We start from the raw sequence: 25,121 nt of genomic DNA, 5'->3' as shown, positions 1-25,121 counted from the left end.
CCTTTGCGGGCAGGGGGTTGGTCTCCTGAACTACCAGCCGTTTCCACTTGCGGTCGTTCGCCCCTGGCTTTCGCTCTCTCTTCCGAGTGTGCATCTGCGTGTCATTCCATAGAACCGCCGCCTTGGGCGGGACCTCCAGGGTCATCTAGTCTAACCCGCTGCAACCACAGGACCGTTTCGCCCGATGTGGGGCTCGAACCCACGGCCCTGAGATCCAGAGTCTCGGGTTCTACCGACTGAGCTACCCCAATCCCCCAGAGTTAGGTGCTTGTAGCGATTTCCTTCTGAAGCGGTGCACTGCAAGGTCTGGGTTCGAGTGCTGTCGGGCGAAGACGCCTTCCCTGGACACCCAATAGGTTTTCTGCAAAAGAACGACAATTAAAACAACGACAACAAGCAGGCTTCTAATTCCTTTCCAGATATGCTCTGCAGAGCTGTTCCTCCCATCTCTGAGCAAGGCACACCACCCACACATTTTGCTGATTTTGAGGCCTTTCAAAAGCAAACAAAACAAAACCATTATTTCCCCCCTGCTTACAATTTTGGAGAGAGGGCATAGAAAACATCTCATTTCTTCTTCTTCTATGTCCAGAGGGGCTCAGTGCTTGCTTTCCCTCCCAAGTTCCTGTTGGCAAGGTCTCACCATCTTACCTGGTGAGAGCCTACTTTGGTTTGGGGTATTCTACTGCCGCAGCGCAGCGCCTTAGAGCAACAGTTGCCTAGAGTGCTGTGTTTCCTGTTCCTCCGTGTTGCCTCTCCTCATCTATCTATAGATAAAAGTTTCGGGCGGCGTATGTCCGTTGGGTTGGTGTGTTTGATAGCTGATAGCTATGTGCAGCGGCAACGACAGGAAACATAGTTTGCCACACTTTTTGAATTTCGGATCTCCCCCCCCCCCCAGAAGGGGAGGTTGGGGGGGCATGCTTCCTCCTCCCACCCCCTCACCACATGCCCACCCTAAAAATGCCGCTGGTATATTTATAGGGCTGGCGAGTTATCCTTTGACTTCCTCTGGGCCCCTTTGTGGTTAGGGGGCAGGTTTGTGGGGCAGGGATGGGTGGATCTTCCGTGCTGAAGCCTGTGTCCCGTGCTAGTTGGCCCTTTGGAATCAGTGAGCAGGACTTTGCTCCACTCATTCCAATAGGCCTACTCTGAGTTGGACTAGCAATAGGTGCAGCCCTGAATTTCTGTTCTAAGAAGCACCAGCAATGGGAACTTTCTGCCCTACTTTCTGCGGCATGGCACAAGTATTCCCATTTCACAGGTGGAGAAAACTGAGGCCAGCTTTTGGATCTGAGCCTTGCCTCTGTTTTCCAGGTCTGTCGCCCATCTCTGTAGTGCCAGCTTGGCAGAAGCCTGAAATTCTGAAATGAAAGGGGTCTAAATATCCCCCCCCCCATTGCCTCCTTTCCAAAGCTCAGGCTAATTGCTACCAGAGCCAAAATTCCAGGGCCTGGAAAAAACACAGGCAGGGTTTCCTGGCTTGGTTGTGAGTTTTCTGGAAAATTGGGACAGGGAGTGAAACGGCAGGTGTATATGCGCCACAGAAACTTAAGCAGAGCAAAGGATTCTGGGAGTCACGCCAACCCTCACAGTGTGTTCTATAAGCAAAGGTGGGCTGGCTCACTGGGCTGTGCACCAATGCTAACAACCCCCCCTTTTTTGCAGGGCAGGGGTCCCTCACCGGTCCTGTCAGCCCTCACCCCCAAGACCTCTGACCCCTTGGAACCAGCAGCCCCTGCCAATCTCCCCAAATACAGCAAGTGCAATTCTTATTTGCCTCTACGGTTTCCCTGTGATCCAAGGGGTGGGTGGTGGTATCTTCTTCCCTCCTTCATAATATCCCCCCCCCCCACCTTTTCTTGCTCCCATTTCACAGACCTGGAGGACTGAGCCCATTACAGGGAAACCTCTTGAAACCCTCCCGGCTGTTGCCGAAAGATTCCCAGCGATGCCTCTCTGCAGAAGCTGCAAATTATTTTTTTATCAGTTTTCGAGAGAGAATTTGAGGGGTGGGGAGTCTCAGAGAGGTAGTGCATGCAGGGAAAACCCAGTTTTGAACCTGTTCTGCTCCTGGAAGTGCTCCCATTGGCTGCCTGGGTTGGGTCCCCCCCCCCTGCCCTGATTGGCTGCCCATTGCCAACATGACAGGCTGCCAGGGGGTCAGCCCACAGTGGCACAGCTGTGGAGGGGTGGAGCGCCCCCCCGCTTCGTGTGACAGCCTTGCACGCTTCTGCTCTGCTGCACGTAATGGGGGGGGGGCTTCCTCTCTGCCTTCAAGCCAGGGGAGGGAGCTTTTGGCATCTCTCTCTCCCCGCCCCGGGAATTACAGGGGAAAGGGGACTTTGGAGAGGTGTAGGAATGGGAAAATATAATTCGAGTTTGTGGGCAAGCTTGATGGCTCAGGAATCCATGCGAGGTTCTCTGCTAAGCAGCTTGTGGCCGGAGAGTCAGGGTGCTGGGTCCCCGGATGCCTGGGTCCTCTGGGAGAGAGACCAGGGCCTCGGGAGGGCACGAGTCACCAGGTGCAGCCCTCGCTGGGAGAGAGCTATTCTCCCCACCTTGCCTTTACAAGTAAGCTTATATAACGGCTGCTGCTCTTAACTTGTCCTCAGCCGAACTGTCTCTCTCTCTCTGTTCTCAATGGGGGGGGTGGGGAGATGAGGGGGTGGTTGTGGCAGCTTTGTGGATCACGCTGTGGGGAGGGGGTGGGAAGGAGGGAGGGAGGGAGAGAGAGATAAAAAGAAACATCCGCTGCAAAGAAAGGAAATCTGGGTATGTGGGTCAAGGTTCTACTGCTCCAGTTTTCAATTTCCCAGTTTCTCAACACCTTTCCTAACCTCCCGGCCCCCTCGCCTCCCTACATGGTCTTGAAAAAGCACATTTATTTGCTCTCTGTGTGTGAGAGCCAGGATAGTTTGCAAATCTGGAGCCAGCCCCCGCAACGCAAGGCCACAGTGACCTCTGTCAATCCTCTTTGCCCGGCCCCCTGGCCTGAGGTCACTTCTGGAGTGGGCTGAATTTGTGAGCCATATTGCAAACGTGGACCAAAAGAGCTGGGTGTGTGGGGGGGAGATCCACCTTTGCCCCCTTCTTTTCGGTGTCCCTAGGGTGGGGGAACGGCCCAAAGTGAGGTGCAGGGGAACGGCACCAATGCGAAGCCTTAAAAAGCAAGCCCCCATCCTACCCACACCCCCCCAGAGAAGCAAGAATTGCAGCTCTCTCTGGTGTGGAAATAGAAGCAGACGTGCCGTTTTGCAAAACAGGGGTTTGGGCGGTTTTTTGGTGTGCGGCGGTCTGGAATTGTGCCGGGTGGGGGGGAGCACTAGAGAAATGTGAGTAGGGGTGTCCTGTCTGGTGTGTGTAGATTGGGGGTGCAGGAAGGCAACAGAGCAAAGGCAGCGGTGGGGTTTTCGCTCCACCCAGAAGCCTCTGGTGCAGCTGTTCCTCTCTCCCTTGTGCCGCGAGGTCAGAGGTCGGGGTGAAAGGTCGCTGGAGATTACGCTGCCTCCACACGTGCCCTCCGGCAGTTGCCGGGTAACGCAGGAGGACCCCCCCCCCACTTGCTCCGCTCTCCATTCACGCCGGAGCTATAAATATTCTCCAGGTCCCCCCTGGGACCTGTCTTGCTCAATTGCAAAAGGGGGGGGCAGAGGCTGTGTGTTCATCTCCGTCCGGGGAAGACAGGCCTTCTTACACAAGGGGCACGCTCAGCACCCTCCCAACAAGACTCCCTTCCCCGAGTCGCCCACAAAGGCTTGTCCCCACCCACTAGGCCCCACTACCCTCCCTCTGCCCACCAGCCTCTGAGGTTGGGACCCAGGAATCTTGCTCCGCAGCTGTCAAGCCTGTTTGCTGTGGAGTGGGGGAACTTAAGAACGTGAGGAAAGCCGGCTGGATCAGGCCACTGGCCCCATCCTGTTCTCACAGCGGCCGCCTGGGTGCCCTTTGTGGGAAACCCCCCAGCAGGATCCGAGCGCAAAAGCCCTCTGCCCTGCTGTGGTTTCTGGCAGTCGGAAAAATCCTTGCAGAGACCCCTCGCCCTTTTCCTGGGATGGTGGGGCAGGAAAACTTTGATTCCTGCTGGGTTGAGGGGTGTCTTCCTGGAGGGGGCGGGCAGCAGGGTGAGGAAGCTAGCCTTAAAAAATCAATAAACGGCCTCAAAGGCCCAGTATACCTGAAGGAGCGTCTCCACCCACATCTTTCAGCCCAGCACTGAGATCCAGCTCCGAGGGCCTTCTGGCGGTTCCCTTATTGTGAGAAGTGAGGTTACAGGGAACCAGACAGAGGGCCTTCTCGGTGGTGGCGCCCGCCCTGTGGAACGCCTTCCCTTCAGATGTGAAGGAAATAAGCAGCTATCTTCTCTTTAAAAGACATCTGAAGGCAGCCCTGTTTAGGGAAGTTTTAAATATTTAATGCTGTATTGTTTTTAACACTCGATTGGAAGCTGCCTAGAGTGGCTGGGGAAACTCAGCCAGATGGGCGGGGTATAAATAATAAATTATTATTATTATTATTATTATTATTATTATTATTATTATTATTAAATGCATATGGTCACCCACAGCATAGGTTGAGATCCGTTGTGATTCCTGCATTGCAGGGACTTGGAATAAATGACCCCTCAGGGTCTTTGCAACACAACAAGTTCCATGATTCTATAAGGACGCTGAGATGATGGTGATGATTTATTAGGTTTCTATACCGCCCTTCCTCAAAAGAAGTCAGGGCAATTCACAAGATAAAAATACAAGGTAAAAACACAAATATTGAAACCAAAGCAACAAGACATGCTTCCCCTTTGCTTCCCTGTGTGCCCACTGCTTTCTGGGGACGCCCCATTTAAAGAAGGCTTTGAGACACATGTCCCGAGCAAATGGAAATGTGTGACCTGGGCAGTGGCACACAGACCTGGCAGAATTTCCACCATGGTGAGGAGAGTCTCTCACGCTCTGGTCCTGCTTGCAGGTTTCCTATGGAGGCATCTGGTTGGCTGCTTTGAGAACAGAAGGCTGGCCTGGATGGGGCCCTCTCTGGCCTGATCCGGCAACCAACCAGGCTCTTCTGGACTTCTTGATTGCTGCACCTGTGTTTCCTGGATGTTTTGAGGTGCTGTTTGGCTTATGCACATGCCCACAGGCTTCTCGAACAGTGGAGGGGGGGGCGCATGGCAGCGCACCGCTCAGAATCCATGTGGCCGCTTTTGAGTTTGCACATGGCTACGCGATCTTGACTGCAGGTCAAGTGCTGTGTTTCCTGCAGCCAGAGAGAGTGTGTGTCCTCAGCGTCTCTCTTGCACACGGTCTTCCAACCTGGACCGTCCTCCTCCCCCTGCACTGATTCAGAGGCGGTTGCCGTGTGTGTGTCTTAGTGTAGACATCTGCCTCCCATCTGTGTTTTCAGGATGGTGAAATGTGCTCTGTGGGATTTTTGGTGGTACGGAAAAGTTGTACGGGGCTCTCTTTCTCCCCCTGTTTCTGCATCCCAGGACAGAACTGAGGGATTCTGAAAAGCTCAACCGGTACAGCGTGAGACTCTTAATCTCAGGGTTGTGGGTTCGAGTCCCGTATCGAGCAAAAAGATTCCTGCGTTGCAGGAACTAGATGACCCTCGGTGTCCCTTCCAAGCCTACAATTCTATGATAAGGTTGCTCTGAGGTTCTCGCTGTGAATCGTGGCGCTTTCTTTGTACAGTCATACCTCAGGTTACAGACGTTTCAGGTTGCGTTTTTTCGGGCTACGGACCCGCCGAAACCTGGGAGTACCAGAATGGGTTGCTTCTGGGTTTCGCGCATGCGCAGAAGCGCTAAACCACACTTTGCACATGCGCAGAAGCACCAAATCGCAACATGCACGTGCGCTGCGGGTTGCAAACATGCATCCCGCATGGATCACGTTCGCAACCCGAGCGTCCACTGTAATAAACTTGTCGCTTGGTAAATAGGTGCTGGGATGTGGGAAGGTGGGGTCCAAACTTGTGCAGATGTTTGGTTGTGGTGACAATGAGGAAAGTGCCTTTCTGTGCATGCCCAGAGGCATAGTGTCCCTACCAGCCAACCGGCCATTGAAACACGTGGGGTTCCTGCCAGATTCTGGAGGCGGCAACTCAGGGAAGAGAGGGGCAGCTCATTGGATCCCACTTACTTTTTCTCCCCCCACAACCCGCCCCATGCTGGAAACCCCTTCCATGTGCCCTTGACGTTGCCAGCACGAGGAGAGCGCATAGTACGCGCCAGATTGCCAGATATTGCAAGCAGAACAGATTATGCAAGTCACAGATTGTAGCAAGCCTCCATCCTGCTGCCAGCGTCTGAAATTCTGAATTTATGTTCCGTGGGGGGGGGGGGGGTAGTGTTGGGAAATTTGCCCTGGCCGGGATGCTGATACATACCTGCTGTGTCCAAGGTCTGGAGGAAGACCAAGAGGAGGGCAAAATGTTTAGAAGGCAAGGCAGACGTATCTGGATACAAAAACAAAATGAAGTTAAGGGGTGGCGGAGAAACTTGTGCGTTTCAAAAGGGATGTTTGGAAAGTCGGAGATTTCGGGACGGGCATTTCCGAGAGTAAAGGGGAGATGTTGAAAGCTAGGGGACCCCACCCACCCCACCTGAAAGTTCACCTTGCAGCCGTGAGGATTGTGCAGCCAGGCGCCAGACTCTCCCGTCCGCGCCATCAACGCGCAGGTAACCCAGCCGGGCGCAGAGCGCGTGGCTGCTGTTCGCGGCCACTCCGGTCCGTCCACCTTGCGCGACCACCCGCCGGCTGGAGACCCGCTTGGAAAGGCGTAAACCCCGGCCAATTAATTTCCCTACGTGCTTAAATCCTCCACCCCTCCCTCCGTGCCCGCCCGCTCCTCTCCTGCAGCGGCCTCCGTGCGCCCAGCCGCCCGTGCGCCCTCCTGCGCTGCGCCCCTCTCCAAATCTCCTGGTTCCATAACGCACTCTCCACCTTCCCGAGCCATTTGCGCCCTGCATCCCGCTCCGCGCACCTGCCCGTCTTTCCCCCCACCACTCCACCCTTTCCCCCCTCCAGGAATAATAATAATAACAACAACAACAATTCGCTGCTTGCGAAAATCCACCCCCGGCGCCCTGCCTTCTTGGCTCTTGCGCGCCTCTCCTCTTCGCTCGCTCGCTTCCTTCCTTCCTTCCCTGGCGCTCCCGGTGCGCTTCCACCAGCGGCCTCTCCGGCGCATGGGAGCATGTGAGCGAGGCTGGGAACATGGAAGTGAGGCGGCCTTTTTGCCGGAAAGGGAGGGGGGCGGCAGGAGGAGGCGGAGGCGGAGGGATGTCTGGGCTCGGGGAAGGGAGGGGGGCCTGCGAGGGGGTTGGGCAATGAACACAACCCTCATTTCTTTGTTTGAGTAGAGACCGAGGGAGGGGAGGGGGGGCGCTGGAGCGAGCCGAGGCAAGCAAAGCCCAGCCATCGAGTGTGCACGGGAGTTTTAGTACAGAGAGCTCTGAGCGCCCGAAACCCTGTGGATTGATCCCAGTTGGCACTAAAGTCTGCTCCCCAAAGAAGCAAGATTGGCCATTTTTTCTTTTCTTTTCTTTTTTCCCCTCTCTCCCCTCCCACCCCCCAATTTCGATTTTTTTTTCACCCCTTCCTCTCCCCCGTGGGGTGCTGATTTTTTTTTTGGTGTTTTTTTGGGAAAATTCGCCAATATTGTACATTTTCTTCTTCTTCAATTTTTTGGGTTTTATTTTTATTTTTTGGTTTTTCCATCCTTCCTCCTGGCCGGGCGAGGGGAGATCCCGAGGAACAAAGCCCTCCTCCCTCCCCACCCTCGCAACCTTAACAGTCCCCTTCCTGCAGGTAACGTTGGATCCGCACCCCCAAACCCCCCATTTGCTGTCTTGTGTCTGGTTCCCCCTCCCCTCCCTCTCTCTCTTTTCTCCCCTCCTTCTGCCAGTTTTCGGGGATCTCGCTGTAAACGTGTGTGCGCTGGTGTGTGTGTGTGTGTGTGTGTGTGTGTGAGTGAGTGTGCTGGGGGGGTGTTGCAGCCTGTGTGTGTGTGTGTGTCTGGTTGGAGGGGAGCTGCGTTGTGTGTAAGGTCTTTTCCTGGCTGCTACTGCTGGCTTTGTTATCTTGCCTGGAAGAGAGAAGACAAGCGAGGAGGAAGGGAAGGGAAGACTGGCGGAGGAGGACGACAGGGTGGGGGGAGCCCAGTCTGCCACAGGCCTGGCCGACTCCTGCGCTCACCTTGCATGCCACCTTTAAAGGAACAGGCGTCAGACCAGGGTTCGGCAGACAGACGGACGGACGGCACACTTTTGGAGTGAGCTTCCTGCAGCAGCACCCGTGCGCACCCCTGGACTTGCCCAGCTCCGGATGGGTAGCCTACAGAGCCGGCCTCCCTTGGCGGAGTAGGGCGCAAATGGACTGGAGTTGGCCAGACCCTTCTGGCCGAACCGGAGGACGGACCCACGCCACAGCCGGGGCAGGAACGCGATGGAGTTTCGCTGGGTCGCGGCTTCACCCTGAACGCAGCTTCTGTGGTCTGGCCGTGCCACCCCTGCCCGATCGGTAGATCAGAAAGGAGCCCGTGGCTACAACCTGCTGGGCCCCAGGCGATGTGGTGGTAGAGGAGGTACAACAGAACCCCCAAAGTCCCTCTGGCGGTTTCTGCAGCTGGAGCAAATTGGGGGGGTGGGGGTGCCCCGGCTTGGTGGGATGACGGACCTCCGCTCAGGGTGCCTCCGTTGACCTGCACACATTGCGGCATGGAAGTAGGACTTTGTGTTTTTTTGGGGGGTGCCCACTTTCTTGGAGGTCGGGACACCCAAAATCCCCTTCCGGTGAGTGTGGAGATCAGCTTGGCTGTTATGTTGCTGATCTTGCCTGTTTTTTTACGGCTTGGGCCGAATCGCGGTTGGGAGTCAGAGGCCCAGACCCTGATGTGAGGACGTCCGGTCTCTTAATGTGTCCCTTTTTGGGGTGATGGCGCAGAGATGTCTTTGGGGGAGTTGTGGCAGAGCAGAGAGAATACCCCTGGCTCTTGGAGCTGCTGGGAACAGGCTTGCGGGTTGGGGAGCTCAGGCACAGCTGGTGTGGCCTGCCTTTTAACTGTGCAACTTTGCACAAACTCTCCCCAACCCCCACCCCACGGTCTTGCTGCGCCCAGATCCTGGTTCCTCCAGACTGGGCAGGATCTGACCCCCTGTGCCAGTTTGAAAAGCAGCACTTTTCCGTCCTCTGTGGGGCAAGGCCCCAGAATTGCTGGGCTCTTGTGTGGCTTTCTTGTTTCCAAAGCAAGTGTAAGGGGGTTGTTGTGTCTCTATAACAGGCAGAGGGACCCCCCCCCCTTTCCGCCTGTGAATATTCAGAGGGGGCTGCGAGTGGAACTGATTTGAGACAAGTGTGTTCCCAACTGCCGGGGGAAGTCAGGATTGAGTTGCGATCTGTGGGGTGGGAAAGGCCGCAAATCATATGGGGGCGCCCTCCTGTTTGGGGGTTTGACTGGAATGTGCATTTTGGGGGTGCCAAGGGTGGCACAGAGGTGTTTGTCAAGGGGGGGCAGACACCCTCGGTGGACTCATTTTTCTTGAAACTGGGGGGAAAGAGCAAGTGCAGAAAGTTTTGAGAATAGTAAGTGGTGATGAGGAGGTTGGATCCAGCAACTGTGACTTTAGTTGAGTGTGTGGGGCTGCAATCAGTTTGCAATAGACGTTCATGGGGGGTGGGGTATGACTTGCAAACTCCAGCCCCCTTGCCCTTAATGGTTTTTTTTGTGGGGGGGGAGTGTGTTCCAAGGTTAAGAGTTTTGAAACAAAGTCCATACAAGACTCGGTTTGCTTGGGGGGGGGCTCTCTTTTTTTACAGGGGGGTGGGGAGACAGAAAGTTGAATCGAGGATAGTGGCGAAGCAAGCAGCTTAGATAATCTGCATCTGTTTCCTCCGAGGAGCTGATAGCATGGCAAGCCTCTTAGCCTTTGCTGAGGCTTGTCTGCCAGGAAGTGAGCAGGGTGCAAAGTGGAGAGAAAGAGTGCCTCTGAGAGCGTGCAGAGTGTCTTCCGGCTGCCACTGAGCGCTCGAAGCTGGACGCTCCCACTTTGGGGCTGGGGTGGTGGTGGAGGAGGGAGATAGTTGTACAGAGCTACGCATTGGTGTGGGTTGGGGGTGCTAGGAATAATGTGAAAGGGGAGCACGTTCCAATGCTTACCTGCAGCGCCAGGTGCTTAAGCGTGCGCCTGGCCCTTTAAGAGTGCCCAGGTGAAGCAGGACAGGTGCGCTGTGATGAGGGTGGCACCTACTGGCTGACAAACGAGTCAAGCAAGGCGGCAGCTTTCTCCTAGCGCAGAAAGGGAGCCCAGGTGAGGCCACACAGTGCTGATTTTTTGCCCCTTGTAAATATATATTTTTTGATGTTTGCTGCCTCTTCACTGTGCTGAATAGGGCAGGTGTGTGTGTGATCGTGTGTGTACTTATTAGAAGAAATGCTTTTCGTTTTAGGTGTGTTTGAGCGAGACATAAAGGGAAGCTCTGGCTCCGTCTCACAGTTGGGCAATCTTCTCCGGCTGAGAAAACCCCGACTTGTGAATGTTTGGCACTGGCCCCTGGTTTTTAGGGGGAGCTGGCTGGTGTGGCGGCCCTGCTGGGGTCGGCCGGTCGCCCTGGCCACACTTTTGTGCCCAGGGGTCATTGTGTGTGTCCATCCAGATGTGTTGTCTGAGGGCATTGGCTTTGGGGGTGGGGGTCCTAGGTGGGGGACGACGATGCCCTCCCTGGGTACGAATGGGGACCTCTCCACCTCTTCCCCCACACCCCCACTGCCCGGCCTGCCTCACACTCTCACTTTCCCCGAAACCGTGTCACATGGTCTCTCCTTGTGGGTTGGCTCAAAGCAGCAAGGGCTGCTGGGAGCCCGGACACCTGGGTTCTATCTTTGCTCAGCTCCAGGAAAAGGGATTTATGTGGGCTTGCCGAAATGAGATTTTGGAGGGAAGGTTTTGGGGTGCTGGGTAGGTTCGGGTGCTTCTGTCCTCCTGAACACCAAAGTGGAGGGGGGAAGAGATTTTATAGAGACAAACGCCAGAACTCCTGGGTTCCCTGGGAGTGGAATATTTGAGGTTTCGGCCAAAGGAGGTGCCTGGGAGCCAGAACGAACCTCGTGGGTCCTTCCCACTTCCTGGCGTGTTTTTCCTGAGGAGAGAGAGAAAAAGAGAAAAAATTGGGGCGGAAAAAAAGTTTGTGGGGGCCTGGAAGTGTGCCTGTGATCTGGGCCAAGCCCTATGCCGCCCCCACATTTGTGCCTCTGGGGGGTTTTAATGAACAGCCCCCACCCGGCATCTGCCCCCTTCCCTCAGTCCTTGTTTTAAAAAGGACAATTTGGGGTGTGGGCTCTTGGTTAACCCCTCCCCACACCAAATCCCAGCCCATGCTCCCCTTCTCCCCCCCCCACGCCACTTATTTCATAAAATGTATATACTGCTTGATTGTAACCCCGACCCATAAAACCTCAAAGTGTTTCACATATGAGACCCCCCAAAAAAAACCTTAGCATAAAAACTCTCCCCTAAAATACTCCTTCACTGCATAGGAATCTCCAGATATCCCCGTTAAAAAATATATGTTTAAAGCCCTCTGACCTCCCTCGGCCCCAGAGATTAGGACTCCCCACCCCACCCAAAAATGATAGGCCCCCATAGAACAGTTTAAACTCCCCCCCTCATTTTTTATTATTATATCAGCCTGCTGTTTCCCCCCTGCTTGTTTTCTCTGGTGGGGAATTAAGATGGGGGGGTCTGATTCCAGGGAATTGGGGTGTCAGGAGGTTGAACATACACCCACTTTCTACTGACCCCCCAATTTTTTTTTGCTTCTTTCTGGGAGGCAGAAAGTTAGCTGAAGTCGTTGCTGTTTAGAATTGAAACCCCAAATTTCTTTTACTCATTGGATTTTGTGTGTGTGTGTGTTTACACCTGTGTTGATAATATATTATATACATCTGGTGTTTCCTTATGCTTTTCTTTCCCTCCCCCCTGTTTGGAAAACCACTCCCGTGCAGGGGAAGGCGTGGAAATTTCACACAAGGTGCTCCTTGTGAGGAAGGAAAGTGTGTTAGCTATACCCGGTTGCTGGTTACTCAGGGCTAGGGACTTGTGGGATCCTGCCCTCTCTCCTACACAGAGATGTAATAACCCAGAAATCGTACCTCGGGTTAAGAACTTTGCTTCAGGATAAGAACAGAAATCGGGCTTCAGCGGCAGCAGGAGGCCCCATTAGCTAAAGTGGTGCTTCAGGTTAAGAACAGTTTCAGGTTAAGAACGGACCTCCGGAACGAATTAAGTACTTAACCTGAGGTACCACTGTAGATTTAAAGCAATATTATAGGATTACAGAATTGTAGGGTTGAAAGGGACCCAAGGGTCATCTAGTCCAACCCCCTGCAAGGCAGGAAACTTTTTGCCCAACGTGGGGCTTTTTAAAAACACAGCTTTATATAGCCACGGCTTCCCCTCCATTCAACAACTCCTGGGAACTGTAGTTTGCTAAGGGTGGGGAGAGTCGCCGGGAGATGCCTATTCCCCCTTCCCAGAGCTACAGTCCCCAGTGTTTTTCGGGACTGTTAGACCACTGAGGACTGAAATTCTGGGAGAGGAATAGGGGTCCCTGAATGACTTGCCACTCTGAACCAATACAAGATTTCCCAGGATTCTTTGGGACTGGACTGGCACGACAACGGCTTTAAATGCATAGTGAAATTGCAGCCTTGCGTTAATAATAGAAGGGAGGAACCCCCAAACTGGGATTTAGGTTGAAATAAATTGGCTGTTGTTTTTTGTCTTGCTTTGGGGAGAGAACAAGGGTCTGTGTGAGTGTGTAAAGTTTCGGCGCATGTTAGCCAAAGCATAGCTTACAGCCCTGCTCCTGGTGTATCACAGGCATGGCCAACTAATGTTTTGGACTCCCAGGGGCTGATGGGAGTTGTAGTCCAAAACATCTGGTGGGGCGGTCCCAGGTTAGTGAAGCACCAGTGAAGCTTTAGGGCTGCGGAATTGGGGGTGGGGAATCTCAACCCTTGAGTCCCGTTTTCCTGTCACAAAAACCTTCCAATATTGATTTACTTGCTGCATTTATACCCCACAATTTTTCCTGTTAAGGAGGACCACAAGGTGGCATAAATGGCTGGCCTACAGTTAATCCCGCGCAACAACCCTGAGAGAGGCAGGTCACCCATGTTGAGAGAAGACCCTCAAAGTAGCTTGGGCGAAAGGTTTGGGTTTCTATTCATTATTTTTATTATTTTTTTAGTGAGTGACTGTGGCGGCTGACATGAGCCGGCAGGAAGAGAATTACCTATACTCATATCTGCTAGTGCAGATCTTGTTCCAGAGTGCAGAGAAGGAGAGATAAGGACCCCAGAGGCTGCCCTTGCCGGGGGGGGGGGGAAGAATGCACAGAAACGAGAAAACCACCCCTGCATAGGGGTCCTCGAGGCGGAGGTGCTCGAAGGGAGCATCTGTGCGCGTGGAGAAGGCAGAAGGTGGCGCATGGCTGCAGTTGTCTGCCCCGTCTTGCCAGCTCCTCCTGCCCTTACCTCTGCGCTTTCCCTCCTCTGTCGGAGGCAGCGCGCTGGGAAATCGCAAATGCGCCGTGAGGCCGGAAAGCTGGACTAAAAGTGGGCTGCTAGCCCGATCCAACCCGTATATGTTATGTCCTACCCTCTACTACCCTCTACCCTCTACTAGGGTAGAGAACAGTTATCGTGTCAGGTCCTGAGGTAGGCAAAAAAAATTAAAATCTCCTTTTTGGGCCAGTTTGGGCTGGTGTATAATGTGTTGCCTGCTGCATTTGCAAAACGCAACCCAAACTTCGCTCGGCAAAAAGAGATAAAATAAAATAAAATAAAGCAAAGCCTGATTCCGGGCTCCTCCCCTTTCCCAGGGGGTGCTCGTTGTGGGCCAAAAATACCCGCAAGGGTCCCCCTGCGCCAGCGGGCCCAGCTGCCCGCGCCACACCAGGGTGGCGTTACATCATCAGGCGCTGCGGATTGCGGTCTCTTGCATCATCAGGGCAGGACACCAGCTGCTGCGCCGTGGAAGCACACGTGGGGCCGGTTTCGCGCTTTCAGCTTCCCAGCGAGGCCAAATCCCCAACCTCTTGGCTCTGCTGCTTCTCTCTCCCCCCCCCCCCAGCCTAATTGTACATTGCCAGAAGGCCGCCCCCCGCCATTCATCTGACACAGAATGAAAATAGAACTGTCCTGGAAGCATTTTTTTAAAATCTGGGTGTCCCAAGGATGTTTGCATGTGGGTGTTGAAGGACTCGTGGGACCTCCTCTCAGGCCTCGCAGGCCCCAAAGCGGGCGTTTTTTTGTTTTATTTTTTGTGGGAAAGGGCATTTCCAAATGAATGGGGAGCGGGAGATGGGGAGCCTACTCTTCCGTACGGCAAACAGCGAAATGTTGCGCATTGAAGCGCATGAAACCCCAGTGATCACGTTGGGAACGAATGGCGTGCTGTGAGCAAGATTAAAAGTCCCACTGCAGGGAGGAGCTAATTTGCTAGGTGAGGAAAGCAGGGCAGGAGTGTTCATCAATTTTTTTTAAAAAAATGCCGCCAGTTGCTTGATTCTTAACTGGTTGCCGTACTTATTTCCCACTTTTTGTGCGCATGCTTACACGTGTACAACCGCTCGCTTTGGTGGTTGCGAATACAGAACCAGAGACAGGCGGAACGTGGCGGTTTGTCGTGGACTGTTTGGAATAAAAATAAAGTGGTTTTCCGCTTGTGCCTGGGGTATTTGGTCGCAATGTCTCAACTGATGCCCGTTCTTTATTAGTTTAGGAGCCAGTGTGGTGTAGAGATTAACAGTGTCGGGCCAGGACCTGGGAAACCAGGGTTCAAATTCTCACTTGAAGCTCGCTGGGCCACCTTACACCCAGCCACAGTCTTTCACCCTAACCTACCTCACAGGGTTGTTGGTGGGGGTGAAGTGGAAGTGAGAGAACAATGCACACTGCGTTGAGCATCTTGAAGAAGAAGAAGAGGAAGAGTTTGGATTTGATATCCCGCTTTATCACTACCCGAAGGAGTCTCAAAGCGGCTCACATTCTCCTTCCCCTTCCTCCCCCACAACAAGCACTCTGTGAGGTGAGTGGGGCTGAGAGACTTCAGAGAAGCGTGACTGGCCCAAGGTCACCCAGCAGCTGCATGTGGAGGAGCGGGGAATCGAACCCGGTTCCCCAGATTACGAGACTACCGCTCTTAACCACTACACCACACTGGCTCTCTTGGAGGAAAGGTGGGATATAAATGCAGGAATGAGCAGTAGTGAACACCTGGAACGAGATCTGGGTCATGTTTCTGGGTTCCCTGGAAGGGGTGCAGCAATCTGGTGGAATTCGGGCCTAAAGCCCGGCCTGTGGAGAGCAGTGCATTCTGCATGCGGTCAGAGGTACGCCGCTTTGTTGCTCCACATGTCCTCAGGGCTGACACGGGAGCAAAAAGTTTGGATTCTGAGAAGATCCAGCCAGAGTTGAATCCCAGCTTGCTGCTGATTTGTTCTTTGGAATTTACTCAGATGGTGCAAATAGGGTGTTTGGCAGAGGGTGAGAGGAAAAAGTCCCTGCCCCCAAGGAGCTTACAGTCTGAAATTTGACAGAGAGGAAATAACAGAGGAAGCTGTTGTTTCAGTTTGATCATGTATTTAAAAGGCTACTGTAGTGGGGCGCATTCTGGGGGTGTGGCAGGAAGGGGGAAGCACGGGGTGTGGGCTCGATCCTCAGCCCGGGTTGCCGAAGAGACCTTGGCACCGTCTCCAGCTGCTCCACCCTCCGGAAAGGGATCCCCCCAGCCCTCGTGGGCGTCTCTGAAGGGCCCCCTTGTGCTGGCTGGAGTAGACCCTTCTGAATGTCCATTGTCTCGAGACACTGGGGCCTTTATCTCTGCCAAGGCTGATACGCAGTCCTCGACGCACCATTTCTGCAGACTCTCCCCAGTTAACGGCCATTATGTCATTTACGAGAGCATCCCTGTTAATGCCTTTTTAATGCACCATTCTTCTGCAGCCTGGCTTGTTCCCATTTTACAGATGAACTGAGGGCCTGCCGTGGCTGCTGCTGCTGCTGTGTGTTCTGCAACATGACATTGATGCAACAACTGTGCATTCGTGGCGAAATCATACTGAACCACGCACACATTCATTGCGCTTTGCGGGTTCTTCTGCAGTGCAGCCGCGGTACTGACTTCTTGAGGGGTGCCCTTGCGCCATGGCGGGACATGGGCGGTGTGAGGAGTTACTGGGTCTCAGGAGGAAATTATGGGGCATGCACTGATTGGAAATGAAGCAGTACGCTATTTGAAAAGCAACTGTGGTGAACAGATTACGCTAGTAGGTTTGCAAGAAGTTTTGTAAGGTGAATTATTTGAAATATTGCAAGAAAGGCAATGAGGAGAATTATTAGTTAAGTGTAATTAAAGGCAATAGGAAATTAAGAAACGCACAACAAGAGATAAAAGAACGGAAAATCATCAGAGGTGTTGACGGAAGTCTTAAAATATTGTATAAGATGAGAAGTTACTTTGTATGAATGTTGGAATTAATATGTTAAAAAATAAAAATGTATAATAAAAAAATAGTGGAAATGAAGCAGTACGTCTGCCTTCAAACTCTTGCAAGCGCAGGAAGTCTTGAAAACGTGCAGCCGCCCTGATAGCACCAGGAGCACAATTCATCATCAATGCACGCTAAAAGGACATCCGAAGGGTTGCTCTCAGCTGTGAAGCAACTTTTGCGTCACAGAGGTGAGACCGGAATGCCAGCTCTGTGTCTCTCACTCTCTCGCCTGCAGGTGCCCGGTTCCAACTTTCCCCTTCAACCTCCTCTTTGGGTTTCCCCCGTTTTGAAAGAGAGTTTTGACACTTTGGTGACTAAGCTGCTTCAGCAGAAGGCAGGGCAGGTTCACTGGGGCTGCGGTTTTGTTTTTGGCTCAGCCCTGGAGGGAATATCGCCGGATAAGTTGGGTCAGGTTTGCTTTTGCAGGAAGTGCCCAGCCTGCTTCCTCGCGAGACTCTGGCTCAGCGGTTCCAACAAGGAGCGGGCAGGTGTGTGTGGATTTTGGGGTTCCCCTACAGTGGCACCTTTAGGGACACCCGGCTTCACACGACTCCCCCCTCGGGAGGAATGCGCAACTGAAATATCAAGCGTGCATGTCCTGGGCTGCAGCCTCTGGGCTTCTGATAAGTTACAGCTGTTGTCTCCTTGGAGCTGCTGATAAAGGCAGAGGCCTTGCAGCTTTCGCTTGGGGCGGCCAGCTGCCGAGGTGAGCCGGGTGCAAATCCTGCAAGGGTTCCTCTGGAGGAAAAGAGTGCAGGGAGGTTTGGGGGAAGAAGGGCCCTTGCTCGCGGGCAGAAGATCCCAGGTTTGACCCTCAAAGGCTAGGCGGGCTTTTCCTGCGTCCTCTTGCAAAAAGAACATATCCGCTTTGGAGTTTCCTGGAGTTCAGCAAAAGCTCTCTTTCCCTTGCACCTCCCAAAGGTGTCCCGGCAATTATGGCGAAGGCGTTTACTTCAAAGCGCAAGGAGGTGCAAGTTTCGCTCGGTTTGCACATCCCCCCCTCCCGTGGGAGTGCACTGGAGGGGGGCCTGTGCTATCTCTGGGGCAGAGGCAGTTTGGCACATAGGGGAATTGCGACCATTTCTGGAGTGGGGCATGTCTGCAGAGCTATGCAAGAACATTGTGTGTGTGTGTGTGTGTGTGTGTGTGTGTGTTTGGGGAGCTGGATGCTCTCTTCAGGTGGGCGAGTGGGATTTGAGGTGAATAGGTGGCGTCACCCTGTGGGATTTGATGATTCCCTGAAAATTCGCAGTGTGTGTGGGGGGGGAATTTCTGACTCTTCAATCAAAGCCTCCTTCGTCCTCTCTAACTCCTCCTTCCTTCCTTCCCTGCAGGATTGGGTCCCACACCATGGCTGGAGCGTAGTCAGACCCTCCCCCCCACACCAGCCGTGTCTCGCATGGGCCCGGCGTGTGGGGGGAGTCAGCCAATGAGAAAGCAGCGACGGGACCCCCCCTTCCTTTGGTGAGTGGGCTGGTTTTCAATGTCCTCCCATGAATGAATTTTTTATGCATTATTTTTTTGCACTTTCCGGTTTTGCCCTTTTCAGCAATTTTTGGGATTTCTGTGTTTTGTATTGTTTTTTCAGTCGGCAGTGGGGGGGGGGCTGTATTTGGGGGTGGTTTTGCTGAGTTTTGGGGAGGAGGTTTGCAGTTCTGGCGCATACTACGCAATAATGGAGCAATAATAGGGGACCTTTTCCCAAGCGACGGCCACGGTCCCTTCTGAGCAGCCTTTCGGGGGCCACAAAGGGCGTGGCCAGAGGCAAAGGTGTTCAGGTTATAAATGTGACTTTTGCCTTCCGCGCATGCTTGCGCATCCAGACAAGCAAGAGGCCTTCTCAAGGGTTCACATTCCAGCTGGGCAAAAATCTTTGGGGTGCAAAGCTGAGCTGGTGAGGGCTGTGGCGTGTGGAATGTTCTGGGGGCCTGAAGAGGTGGCCTGGAGGGGCCACACTGGACTCCTTAGGCCTGTGATTTCTCGCCTCTGACACAGATAATTGAGAAGGATACAGTTTGGCATATCAGAAAACATGGCTTTGTGTGTGTGCGTTTGTGTCAGACAGTGCTGTGGAGGAAATCTCCCCCTTGATGCACATTCCTGCGTTGCGAGGCCGTGAAACGAGCGCACATTGCCTCTCTCTAGGAATACGGAAAGGCGAGCCTCTTTGCTCACAGTTGTGCACATTGCACTTTTATTTTTATTTCTCCACAGCTGGGGACAATAGCTGGGCGCCCGCGCGTTGCAAAGACACACAGGCGCACATACGCAAAAGCCGATTAGCTCTACCTCTCTCGCTCTGCCCTTCCTTCCTTCCTTCCAGCCTGTGAGGGGGCCTGACAGACCAGGCTTGGACCTTGGCACAATTCCTCCCCCCCCCCCCGCGCATCTTTGGCAAGCTGCCAGTGTAGCAGCTGGGCATGTTGCGAGGGGGGGGAGACAGAGAGCGCAAGGGAGGCGGGACATGGAGGGAGGTTCTCTCTCTCTCTACGCAACCACAAGGAGGCAGAGACAGGGAGAGAGAGAGAAAGAGAGTCTCACATGCGCCTCCTCCAAACGCCCAGCCACAGCTGTGACCTTAAAAGGCTCCTTGTCGGAGTGAACGCTTAACCCCACGCTGGCTGCTTCTCGGGGGCCAGGCCCACGGACACAGCCTGCCCCCCACCCGCCTCCATTTTTTTGCTACCCTCCCCATAGTCTCTCCCCCCCCCCCAGTGGCTTCTGGGTTTTACAGAAGGGACAAAGGCTCCCAGTGGCGTTATGACTATTGTTATGAGTTTGTGTGAGACAGCGGTTTGCTTTATCTGCACTTTCCCCCACTTGCGTCACAGAGGGAGGCGAGTTTGGTTTGTGCGTGGCTTCTGCCACACCACCCAAAACGTGGAAATGTTTTCGTACGGCCGCAACATGGCCGCCCTGGATGTGAGGGGGAGCGCCCCTCTGTCTGGCGCATGCCCCGCCTCACGATGGGCCTTGCGGCGCTGGGCCAGGGTCCTAGGCGCCACAGAGCATTGTGGGATTGATGGCGCGCTTGGCCTGTTCACCTTGCGTGATGCTGAGCTGCCGGCAAGGGCCTTCTTCGTGCACACAAACATAAAACAGTGAGCTCCTGTGCCCATGCCCAGCCTCCTTTTCCGCCACCTCAGAATTCCCTCAGAAACTGCCTTAAAAGCTTGAGGCTTCCTCCTGATGACACAGCACAGGAACTAGTGGGGAATCTTGCTGCTTGCTCATTTTTCCGTGGCCTTTCTTGTTTCTCTTTTTAAAATTGTCTCCCGGTTGCTCTGGAAGCGGTCCGCTATCAGAAAGAAATAGGGTCCCACCGTGAGGGAAAAGGTGTCCGGGCTGCGCACTCACGCCTCCTCTAGCCTGAGTCAGCCCACTGAGGCTTGTGGGCCTGGATGGGGTGACGGAGATGAGGCAGGGGTCAGGGCCCTCTCTCCTCACAACGTGGCAGACCTCTGGCGGTGGGGAACAGCGGTCTCTTCAGCCGTTGTGCGCTTGCAGGGCGCATGGGCCCGCCTGTGGAGGTGTGTGCGCAGGGAGCTGCCCTTTTGTGACGCCACAACTTTCCCTTCCTTTGCGTCTTGTTTTGTTCTGCTTTCCCCTCTCTGGTCTCTGCGCACTCATGTCCTCCGGCGCGTGTGCGGCCGCAGGTCTTGCCGTTGCGCCTCTACTCCTCTGGCGCGTGGGATCGAACAGCCCGCCCTCAGATGAAGGGGAGCTCTGCGTGCGTGCGTGCGTGCGCGTGCATTGCAGGGAAATACATAGCTAGATACACGGTGTGTGTACGTCTAAGCGTTTACACATTTGCAAAGTTTCATGCGCCGCCCATGTCTGTTATGCACTCCTGGCCGGTATGACTGTGTTGGGGTTTGCTCTGTGTGTGTGTGTGTGTGTGTGTGTGTGTGTGTGTGTGTGTTTTCCCTGTTAGGCATTTCTTGGTTTCCTCAGAACGGAAGGCCGGCAGTTCGGGGCTGGGCAAGGGGGAGGCCGCCTCATCGTCTGGGATTCCCAGGCGGGGCAACGATGTGGGGAGCTGAGTGGAGGAGGGAGCTGTGGGGGGGGGGGAGTTGACAATGATGTCACCCCAGCCCTTTAAACCAGGACAAGTTTCCCGGGGGTGGAGGGAACGAGGGGGGGGCTGAGTCACTTGTGGCCGGAATTCACCCCCCGCATGTGCTCTGCTGACTTGGCAGGGACCCCGAACCCCACACGGCGTGTGTGTGTGTGTGTGTGTGTGTGTGTAAGGGGGGGAGGGCAGGACACGCCGGCAGGCAAGGGGAGGAAGCACAGAAGTTAACACACACGCACGATTCCCTTGGCTGTGCGCTGTGTGTGAGGCAGTCAGTGCTCCTTTGTGTACCCCTGGGGGACAGCAACGCTTTGAAGCGCGCCATGCCTCTCTCGGGCCACAAGGTAAGCCCAGGCCGTAGGAGTGGGCGTGGGTGTGCGTGGGTCTCTCTCTGCGCGTCTGCCTCCTTTGTGTGTGTTTAAGGGAAGGATTCTGCGAGTGGCAGAGAGAGAGTTTCCGTGCCGGTTTTTCTCCTGGCACATGTCGCGCGCTCAACTCTCGCCGGCTCAATCTCAAACAACTCCCTGAGCTGGGATTCCTTCACATCGAGGGTGTGTGTGTGTGTGTGTGTGTGTGTGTGTGTGTGTTTGGGTCCTACATGACCCTTTGGGTCCCTTCCAACTCAAGGTGTGTGTTTATTTGCCGTGGGCATTGCTGTTGCAGCATTCTCAAGCGAAATTGTATGTTGTGTGTGTGTGTATTTGGGGCAGGGGGAGTTGATTCCCACAGGGTGTGTGGCTCTGGTGGCGCTTGCCCCCACTGTGCCAACGGCGACGTGCGCCTGTGCTTCTTCTGGGCGGGGGGGGGGACGCAAAGGGGTCACTCTATAAAGTTTTTGTCTCTCGCTCGGCAAAGGTTGCAAGACTTTCGGGACGAGTTGACTCACTTCTGCCCCAGTGTTGTAATCTTGTGCAAGGACCCTGTTTCTGCTCAAACTCTTACGTTTTGTTTTAGTGCAATCCCCCTCCTGCCCCGCCAAGCTTCAAGGCCACTTTTGTAAAAAACCCGTGCGCCCCCCCCTTCTTAGCGCCTGTCTGCCTGGGTCCTTCGCTCTGCGCATTTCGTGAAACAATACGGATATGGGGCAATGTTTGTATATGTGCGTGCAAATTCAGATACGTCCGTACGTCTGGACGTTTCTGTGTCTAAAACAGCTTTCCCAGAACTGCTGCCCTCAGCCCTGAAGGGGTGGTGGTTGTTGTTTTACTATTTATTTATTTCATAAAACTTATATATTGCTTGTTCGTGGAAGAAAACCCTCAAAGCGGTTTACGGCGAAGATGACGTGGCGAAATTATCTCTAAGAAGTTTACAGCCGTAATTTAAAATGTACAGAAAGTTAACAGTGCAATAGAATAGACTAGGGCAAATTCAAACCCCCACAAACTTTCTGAACATCTAGGTGGGCTTGGCCAGAGTGGATGTGGCACTCATTTTATAACCCGCTTATACAATAAGTAATACGTTATCATTATCACTACTGCTATTATTAAACAAGAAGGTTTTCAGCAGGCTCCGAAAAGAGTACAGTGAAACCGCCTGCCTGATAATCCTTCAGCAGGGAGTTCCAAAGAGTCACACTAGATGGCCAAGTCCTTACAGATGTGGTGCAGTTATTCAGTGGTGCCTGAAAAATGCCTGTGGGGCTGATGAGAACTACAGTCCAGAAAACCTAAAGTTGGGGGAGCCGATGTGTCTCTTTAGAAGGTGTTACACACCTGAATTTTTTCATCTGTGTGTGCCCTTTGTGTTGGTGTGTATCTGTGTGTTCCTTAGGGGCATTTGATGCGCGCGCGCACACATTTCCCCCCCACAATAACCCCCCCCCCAAAAAATGTGGAAGGCCCCTTTTGATTTCTGGGTGTTTCCTGCTCTCTCTCTTTTGAGGCAGGTAGATGCAAATCTGGAAATGTGGGTTATTGGGAACCCAGGTCAGAATCTTGAGAAATCTGTCTGGGATTCCCCAGCTGCGTAACCCAAGGGAAAAAAAGGGGGGGGGGATTCCCAGCCCTGTTGTGATCTGTTAACCCCTGAAATGCCGAGGGGTTTTCCTCGGGCGCAAGTTAGCTGAACGCCCTGCTGGGGAAGGCTTAGTGGTGTGTGGTGATCTGCCCTCCCCTCCCACCCCTCAGACCTAAGCAGAAAAGTCATGCAAAACAGAAAAATACGCCTGCGCTTCTTGTGAATGATCTATTTGTGCGATTGGCCCTCGTGGGCGAAGGAGGAGGAGTCGGAGGAGTCATGGCAGATCACCACACGCCCACTCCATTGGACAGCTCAGACGCACCGCGTGGGTCCCTCGCGCATTGGCCCTGCGCACCCCTGGGCGCTGCTTGCGATGTGTATATTTCCCCTAGTGAGTTGGCTAGTGCGCTGCTGTGGCGGCATCTTGAGGGTGGCAGTTGTGAGGGGACCTGCTTACGTCAGCCTGCCCCTGGCTGTGTGGTCCTCTGACCATGCGCCCTCGGTGCGTTGGCTGCTGCGACGAGCGCTCATTGTTTGGCTTGCTGGCGCTGGGTTCAAGGAAGTCGTGGGCTCCTGCCGTCACGCCGTCAGCCCACCGTGCTGCGAAAGTGGCGCACGCGGGGGTGTTGCTTCACCGCGCACTGTTGCGCGTGGGTTTGTCTGTCGCACTGCCCTGTGGGGGGGGGGTGTGTTTTCCGGATTGCTGTGTGTGGGCAGAACTGGGCCGCTTCGTGTATCTCTCTCTGTGTGTGAGCGTGTATGTTTTATCCTGACTTGCATTTATAGATTGATGTGTGTGGATGCCTTGCGTTTTGAGGGGAAGGCGTGTGGGCTTCTCTCTGTGTGTGTGTGTGTGTCACTGCGAGGGGTGTGTTTTGTGCCTCCCTCTTGGTGTGCGCGCATTAAGGATATGAACCGAATTAACTCTCGCCCTCCTCTCCTCCCAATTCTCTCAGTGGTTTCCAGGCCATGGGGGTTTGGGGAGAGAGAAATGGCAGCCTTTCTGGTGTTGACTCAGCGCTGACACAGCTGTTCTCACCCTCCTGTGTGCGAATGTGTGGGAGACCTGTTCATTGTGCCTAATGAATCACACACACACACACACACACACACACACACAAGAGCCGCTGATCCCTTGCAAACAGGTTCCTAAACCCACATCCCAGAAAGCCGCCGGTTGCTCCAGGTTCTCCTGACCTACTGGGTCTTCCCACGCTTTGCTCTTTGAGTGCTCCCTCTCCACGCTCCCTGGGGGGAGGACTATGGCTCTGGCGTCTGCCAGAACCCGGAGGAAAGATCCTGTGCACCTCCCCCTGGACTGGGGTTGGGATGGGGGTCTCCTTGTTAGGATGCCGGTCGCTACCAGGACAGATGAAAGGAAGCCAGTCTTCATGGAGTGCACAGTTAACGTGCGGAACTCCCTGCCACAGGCCACCGATTTAATAGGATTGTACAGATTCACAGAGGAGGAGAGAACCACCGATGGCTTATGTTCTAACGGAAACTGGGTGGAAGCCAAGGGAGAAGTGGTCTCGATGCAGACATACAAGTGCCTTTGGGTCCCCGTTGCCCTGAATCCGTGTTCGTTCCTTACATTTGTGACTTGCTCCCTGCCCAAATGAGGCCTGTGTCTACGTATTTGCGGTGTTTTGCGTGCATTTGCACACCTTACAAGTGCGCGCTGCGTCTGTGCATACATCCCCACCTGTGTGTCTGTTTGGGTACATCTTTGGGGTGGGTGCAGGTGACACATTCTGTATCTCTGGGCATCTTTATTGACCCAGACAGACACCCACGGTTGGCACCAGCCCAGAGCCCGATTTGCCCTCCCGAGCCAACGCAGACCCTGCTGTAACGCCCTGCCATTTGCCTGCATCTCCTTGCGAGGTGGGGGCCTGGTTCCTTAAGCAGGAATGAATTAGGACTGCAAGGTTTCTTTTGCGGCCTGGCTCCACCTGGAGTGATGTTAGCTCAACTCCCTAGGTGAGCACCTTCTCTCTCGCCTACATCAGAGAGAGAGAGCGCCTTTTCAGTGGTGGCTCCCGGGTTGTGGAATTCCTGACCAAGAGACACTAGACTGGCTCCCTCTTGGTTATCATTCCTTTCTGACCGTTGCGCCACCTCCCACGCCCGCCTTTGTGTCCTTCACCCTCTTGGGCCCCCATTCACTCTCACTTTCGGCCGGTCACTCCCTTCTCCTCATTCACGCCTTGTGTCGGTGCCCTCCATGCTCAGGCACACTTACCCGTGATGCGCACAGTCTCCCGTGACTCGCTGCTTCCTCTGCGGTTGGGGCGACTTGCCATCGTCTCTGCTTCCCTTTTCTTGTAAATTTGTCCCGTAAGCAGCGAGCAATCTCTGTTTCGGAGAAAACGAATGCGGAGGGGAAACTGAAAAAACCTTTCCCCAAAACAACACAGCTCCGGGGGGGGGGGGGGGATGTTTCACCCCACCATTGATACTGGGGAAAATTTCTAAATCTGCTGGGCGGGCATTGATCCGCTTGATCTTCTGCCCCATGG

The 25,121-nt window shown here is 54.0% G+C and overlaps 1 protein-coding gene across 6 annotated transcripts in view; it reads left to right on the top strand.

The window, feature by feature from the left end:
• Positions 1–25,121, top strand: part of KDM6B (lysine demethylase 6B) — a 93,964-nt gene that overhangs the window by 16,526 nt on the left and 52,317 nt on the right. For 2 of the 6 annotated variants that reach the window (XM_080979597.1, XM_080979591.1), the window contains exons 1-2: positions 7,371–7,814; positions 17,894–18,023. The gene's annotated coding sequence lies outside the window, so the exon portion shown is untranslated. Of the gene's footprint in view, positions 1–7,370; positions 7,815–7,990; positions 8,590–10,222; positions 10,313–17,893; positions 18,024–20,853; positions 20,979–25,121 lie in introns of those variants that run through there. The other 4 variants (XM_080979593.1, XM_080979594.1, XM_080979592.1 and 1 more) reach the window with 4 other exon arrangements.

This window comes from Podarcis pityusensis (assembly GCF_964106645.2).
Source record: "Podarcis pityusensis genome assembly, chromosome: 13".
Taxonomy (NCBI): Eukaryota; Metazoa; Chordata; class Lepidosauria; order Squamata; family Lacertidae; genus Podarcis; species Podarcis pityusensis.
The sequence above is the reverse complement of the archived record's forward strand: the minus strand, read 5'-3'. Positions and strand labels throughout refer to the sequence as shown.